This window comes from Arachis ipaensis, chromosome B10 (assembly GCF_000816755.2).
Source record: "Arachis ipaensis cultivar K30076 chromosome B10, Araip1.1, whole genome shotgun sequence".
NCBI classification, from domain to species: domain Eukaryota; kingdom Viridiplantae; phylum Streptophyta; class Magnoliopsida; order Fabales; family Fabaceae; genus Arachis; species Arachis ipaensis.
This window is the reverse complement of record NC_029794.2, coordinates 102,842,386-102,849,407: the sequence shown is the minus strand read 5'-3', so window position 1 is coordinate 102,849,407 and position 7,022 is coordinate 102,842,386. Positions and strand designations below refer to the sequence as shown.

At 34.6% G+C, this 7,022-nt stretch overlaps 1 long non-coding RNA gene across 3 annotated transcripts; it reads left to right on the top strand.

The window, feature by feature from the left end:
* LOC107621942 lies at window positions 3,450–6,738 on the top strand. 3 transcript variants are annotated; one of them, XR_002356162.1, is made up of 6 exons: window positions 3,450–3,764; window positions 3,871–3,985; window positions 4,086–4,282; window positions 4,423–4,811; window positions 5,347–5,559; window positions 6,461–6,738. It is a non-coding gene; the product is annotated as an uncharacterized LOC107621942 (long non-coding RNA). The 3 variants fall into 3 exon arrangements; XR_002356163.1 differs by having other exon boundaries at window positions 3,451–3,764; window positions 3,930–3,985; window positions 4,447–4,811; XR_001615999.2 differs by having other exon boundaries at window positions 3,451–3,764; window positions 3,930–3,985.

Genomic DNA, 7,022 nt, shown 5'->3' with positions numbered 1-7,022 from the left:
GGCCTTAAATTTGCTATGTTTAATCCTCTCTTATTACCATTCGATACCGTGATATGTTTATTAAATGTTTTCAGGGTTTATAGGGCAGGAATGGCTTAGAGGATGGAAAGGAAGCATGCAAAAGTGGAAGGAATACAAGAAATTGAAAGAATTGCTAAGCTGTCAACCCTGACCTCTTCGTACTAAATCGACCATAACTTGAGCTACAGAGGTCCGAATGAGGCGGTTCTAGTTGCGTTGGAAAGCTAACATCCGGGGCTTCAAAATGATATGCAATTTGCCATAGTTGCCATGCAGTTAGGTGATGCGCACGCGTTGATCAAGCGTACACGTGACCTTGCAAAAGTTCATCGACGTGTATGCAAGGGCGATGCGTATGCGTGACAGAGCCACGTGCTGGACGTATCAGAAATTGCTGGGGGTGATTTCTGGGCTGTATTTGACCCAATTTCAAGCCTGAAAACACAGATTAGAGGCTGCAGAGTGGGGGAATCATACATACAACGTTCATTCACATAATTTTAGGTTTTAGATGTAGTTTCTAGAGAGAGAGAGGCTCTCTCCTCTCTCTAGGTTTTAGGTTTCTTAGGTTTAGCTATTTTCAATTTTTGATTTCTACTTTACTTTAATTTAGTTTCTCTTCTACTCTCATTTATTCTAGCACTTTAGTTTCTCTTCTCTTAGTGATTTATTTATTTATACAATTTAGTTTATGAATTCTCATGTTAGATTTGATTTTCTATTTAATGCAATTTGAGGTATTTCATATTTATGATTGCTTTCTTCAATTAATGTTATTGATGCTTTCAATTGGTTGTTGCAATTGGTTGTTTAGATTTTATTGTCTCTTATTGCTTTTCTATTTTTTATGTTGTGCCTTCCAAGTGTTTGATAAAATGCTTGGGAGGGTTTTAAGTTAGATTTTTATGTTCTTAGCTTAGATTGATTAATTAAAGACTCTTGAATTGTCAAAGTCTCTTGTTGGTTGGTGATTGAAACTTGCTAGTTGACTTGAATTCCATTAACTCTAGTCTTTCCTTAGGAGTTGACTAGGACTTGAGGGTTCATGTTGATTTTCTCATTTGACTTACCTTCAATTGTTAGAGGTTAACTAAGTGATAGCAAAAGGCAATTACCATCATAAGTGACTATGATAATGGGGATAGGAATTCCAATTATCAATCCTTGCTAAGACTTTTCTTAATTATTATTTTATTTCCTTGTTATTTACATTACTTGTTCCTTATTTCAAAACCCAAAAGGATAAAATCCCATAACCAATTATAAGTACACTTTCCTGCAATTCCTTGAAAGACGACCCGAGGTTTGAATACTTTGATTATTATTTTTATTGGGGTTTGTTACTTGTGACAAACAATTTTTTTTTGCATGAAAGGATTATTTGTTGGTTTAGAAACTATACTTGCAACGAGAATTCATTGAGGAATTCTAAACCGTCAAAAATTCGTTCATCAGACTACAACATAAATGTAAGATAGTTGCAGATTATTAGCAGTCATATTAACAATGGCCCCTATCTTTCTATTTTACGACGGTTAGGGCTGCAGTTTTGAGAAGAGTAGCTGTATGATTCTAATTTTGTGATAATTTGCATAGAACTCGCCGCTAATATGATTTTTTAATCCATCAAGGGTTCGACTTCAACTTGACATAATGTTCTTGTCTATTTAATTCTATTTTTGACTTTCACCCATTGTATCTACTCACGAGTTCTTTCACCATTGTTCTTGATCATTATCTCCTTAGTCTTCTGTCCCTGAACGTTTGTCGATGTAGCTTCTGCTTCTGCCGATGTCGTGCTCGCCTGTTTCATATCTTCCTCCGAATCTGCTCGTCGTCTCCTTCTACAAGTGCATTGTTTGAATCTGCTGCAGCTGCACGAGCATCCTACTTATGTTGCCTCTAGTCTCTGTCGTAGCCAGCTTTCACTATCATCATCCATCATTGGTTCTACTCCTTCTTTCTGCCTTTTTTTTTTTGGATCTTTGTGTTCTTTCTTTTCTTTTTTCCCCTAGGTCTTTGATTCCATTTCTCACATTGCTAGAGCAGCTAAAACAAAGTGAATGACTTTAAATTTGTCACTAATTATAATGATTGTGTTTGTTACAAGTCCAATTTCTATTTTAGCTAAATGATTGTTGTGTTGAAATCTGTTGAGATATGATTATGTTAAAAGAATATTTTTTCTCAACTAGTGTTTGATGAAATACTTCAATGCTATTATATTTTATAATGTTTGTGTGCCTCATTTTTTTTCTTTCATTTTCTACTTTCAGTCTTAAGATTAAAACACTTGTAATATATTCAGTTTGAAGCTAAGGTTTGCAAAACTTAATAAATATTTTGTTAAGAGCTCTTAGAAAAGGATGAATGTGATCTTGTTGTTTGAAGTTATATATGTCAAATACTACTATACTTTATGGCAGAAAATCAAGTGAGATTTTTTTTAATAGAGATGTGTTTATCTTGCTTCTTTTAATAAGTATGTAAATTTAATTTGTAGCAAATGTATCAAGTCAGAATGTGATTGAAGTATCTTAAAATAAATATTTTCATCTATTTTAGTTGTAATTTCATTTATAAATATTTTAGATTTTTCATCATGTTTTCTACAGCATATGCACCATGTAATATTTTATTCTTGGAATTGTTGTAGGCTCTAGATCACATGTATAATGTTGCTACATATAATGATAAATATTAGTATACTAGTACTTTTTTTGTTTGTATTCCTTGTCTCTCTTGTACTTTGTTCATCAGAGAAAGAAGTCAATTTAGATTCATAAAGGTGAGAACTATTTATGTACGCAATTAGTGCAATTAACATAATTATGTTTAATTTGGTTATATGTCCTTGATTCTACACTACAAGAAATTATCAGAATAGCAACTGATTTTAGCGACCAAAAAAAGTGGTTACTAATAGTGACTGATTTAGCTACCGATATATAATTTCTAGTACTAGAAAAAAATCGGTCGCTAAAATTATATTCAGCGACCGATTTTAGTGACCAAAGAAATCGATCACTAATAGCGACTGATTTAGCGACCGATAAGTTTGTTATATGAATAACACAAAGTTGGTCGCTAAAATGGTCACTATTTTTTAACTTAGCGACCGAATTAGCAACCGAATTGAGGAAGTAACCCTTGGAATTGTTGGTCACAAAATTGGTCGCAATTTTTTTGTTTAGCGACCGATTTCGCAACCAATAAAAAAGAAGCTAAAAATGGTTGGTCGCTAATTCGGTTGCTAAGCCAGTGGTCACTAAATCGGTTGCTAATAGTTAAACTAGCGACTGATTTAGCAACCAAATATAAATACTGATTTAAAGCGATTGGTTGCAAAATCGGTCACTATTTAGCAACTGATAGAATAAATAGGGTGGAAAAATTTGGTAGCTAATTTGGTCACTAAATCGAAGTTACTATAGTGGTTGACAATTTTTTAATCCATCCTTTCTGACCCTAATTCACCCACAACACTCTCTTCTTCTCACACAATTACCGATGTAACCACCACTAGAAGCACCTCTCCTCGTAGGTATTCGTCGTCCACTGAGTTCGCTACACCGCTGCCTTCATCTTTGAGATCTCGGCGCTGTCGTCGTTGTCTTCTGCGCCGTCACCGTCGCGTTGTCTTTTGCACCGTCACTGTCGTTGTTGTCGTATTTAGCTCGCGGCGCCATTGCCTTTGTCTATCTCGGCACTATCGCGGTCGTCTTCATCAATTTCTCAAGCAGGTACTCTTCTCTATTCCAGATTACGATCAATTTCATCTACTCTGTTAGGGCTTTTTCACCTATTATGATCAATTTAATCTATTCTGAACAAATTGAACAACTGGAGCTTGGAGGTAATAGTTGCTTCTTTGCTATGCTCTCTCTTGTTTGTGGTTCTGCTCTCAGAGTCGTCGTTGTGCCTCTTCTCTGCTCTCTCTCTTCGCCATCATTGTTCTAGGCAGGTACATTCTAAAAATCTCCTTAAAATTTATATTTTTTAAAGGTTAATACATATTTGATGCTCACAACCCATCTTCTGGTTTCTTATATCACCAAATCCAGATCCAGAACAAGAAATTGAAATTGAAATTCCGTCATTATTATCACTCACTGCATCAAGTTGGTTCCTGTTGTCGGTTTGAGTGGAAGCATTAGTGGCATTGGTGCATGCGTTTGCCTGGTAAACCTTGACGGCGGTGGTGGATGAAGACGAAGAGTCTGCATGATCGACATCAGAGCTTAATGTGTCGTCAAAGGAGGTGAGAGTATGAGAAGGTTGAATGAGTAACGTTCCTTTGAGAACATACTCATCATGGCCGTTAGTCGTGTAAATGAAATCATTCTCTGTTAAATCTTGCCACACATCCGTTTCTGTAACTCCTGCATATGTTAACTACAGTTACTTTGGATGCAATTTTGGTAGCTTTCTAGGAAGAAATTAAATAGTACCCTTTTGAAGACCAAGAATACATGTTGCACATTCCTTGTCCACCAAGATAAGTCAATCTGTTTAGCACATCTGATGATGATGTCACAACTAATAATTATAAAATGCATGTGTTTTAATTTATCATCGTTAGCTAAGTGATTTTGTTTAATTTGTTGTTAGTTAGTACCTTTGAGAGACAAGAGTGTAGAAGAAGAGAATGGAACCTCCATGAGATGTGGATGCTCCAGCTGGTCTCTTCGGGAGAGATAGATCATAGTATACTACTATGGTGGCTCTCATCCTTGCTTCGCCTTCAACCACCATTTCCATTCTTTCTAGCATCAAAAAGCAAGCACAGGGTAATGTAATGTATTGTATTATTATTGATTTATAAGAAAATTCCTGCATTATGTATATATATTATGCCTTGATATTAAGTAACAAACATAGCAAGTGCCCTCTGAGTCCCAATCTTAGGTCACGGACAAAGTTTATAAGTAACCTAAGATGCATTTTATTTGTTGAACATCTTGATTTATTGTAGGATTTATCTTTGTTTGATATGATTGCGGTATAATGTTAAGTTATAAGATTAAAGGGAAGGAAATAAATACCAATATTGCTTATATCTTTACACCTTATGCAGTAGCCAATAGGTGCCTACTCCACCCGTCCCTGTTTTTCAGAGTCTGTTTCTTTTTCTTTCTTTTTTTTTTTCTGGATAAATTCATGTTTTGTCTGTATAATTGTGATTTTGATCATAGCATGTTGATTTTCTAGCTGTAGTTTGCATTTCAAATTTTTTCTCCAGGACTCAATGCATTGCTTTTTGACTATAGACTTCAATATATTGACTAATCATTTTGATGTTGCTAAATTTTACTGGGCCTTTAGGATCACATTTGTTGGTTATAACTGATCGAGAATGTGTTGGATCTTACTTGGGGCATCCAATTTTTAAAATATCTTCCTTGAAGTTTTTTCCCTCTCATAATTTTTATACCTTATTTGTCAATAGAAGACAGAAATGGAATTTCTAGGGCTGCTAAATATTGCTGAGAAAACTCATGGTCTGTTCTTCTCATACGAAATTAACTTAACTTTGAGGTGAATTACTTAAATATTCATCAGCCATGTGTACAAATTTGTTACAGAAATATGATATTGGTTGTATTCATTCTAAAACTTAAGACAAGTTCTTGTATTAATATCCACAAAGAAGGAAGTAGCATGAGCGCTGAAATGAAATTGTATTATGAGAGAGATCACAAGGGGGTTGCAATGGCATAATTTATTGATTTATTTTATTAGGAGGAGGAGACAAAGAGCATCCCTTTTCTTTTTAGCAAAAAGTTGTTTGTGATGAGGTAGCTCTCTTTAGAAATGAATGAACATAATATATAGTGAGTGAGAGTGAGAGTTGTAGGTGTTGTAGTAAGAGGGGTCTGTTGCAACTAACTGAGGTTTTTTTTACTGAGGTGCGCACAGGAGAAAATAATGAAAATTACTATATTGTGGATTTCAATGGATAAAGGAAGGATATTGTGCATTATTTGTTTTTGGATTAAAAGAAAAAAAAGGAGAAGAAATATATGGTTGTTTGTTTCCACGTAATGATGGAACTTTTCAAAGAAATAATGAGATGGATGAATTTTGCACATAAAGGTCGAAGAGTAAAGAATACTTAGAATCCCACTTTATTTTTCTTCTTCCTCTTTTATTATTTCTCTCAGGACACGAGTTCCAGTACTAAGCACTAACCAAAGCGGAGTATTTGAATTCCGCTTTTCACAGACATCAAGAATGGCGAGAAATTCTTGTGTCTGCTACTCTGGCTAGTAACATATATTTTGAAAACTGGCCTCTTTGGTGCTTTGTGCGTTTTGCGCTTTCTAAACTTTTCAAATAATGGGGTATCATATTCATCACTTTTGCAATGTTATTTGACCCAAAAATTGTTCCTTCTTAGTGATTTGCTTTTATTCATTGTTTGCTCTTATTATTTCAGAGGGTTTATGGTGATGAATAGAAGAAGTGTACAATAACAAAATAGACCTGACACTGAAGCTGTTACTTTGTGGTGATGAGATAGAAAAAGAAAGGTGGAGGAAGCTGAAGAGGTCATTATCAGTTATCAAAGATAGGCAGCATCAGATATATATAGTATACATAAATATAAATTTGTTGTATTTGTGTGGATTTGTTTCTACCTTCATTTTTCTTTCAATACATATATGTAGTATACATAAATATATTTATTTGTATTAGAATCTATTTTCCATTTTATTTCTATATGATTTCACTTTTGCCTTCATTTTGATTTTCAATAATTGTAATTAGGAAGCAATAGTAGTGACTGATTTGGCGACCGATTTTGAAATTTTGAAATTAGCTACTAGCGACTAATTTAGCAACCAAAAAATTAGCGACCGATTTAGCAACCAAAATATTAGTCGCCATTGAGCGACCGAATACCTCAGCGACCGATCTTGTTAGCAATCGATTTAGCGACCGAAATTATTTAGTATGAGTCAGGTGGCGTTGGTAAAAACCGGTCGCTAAATATTAGC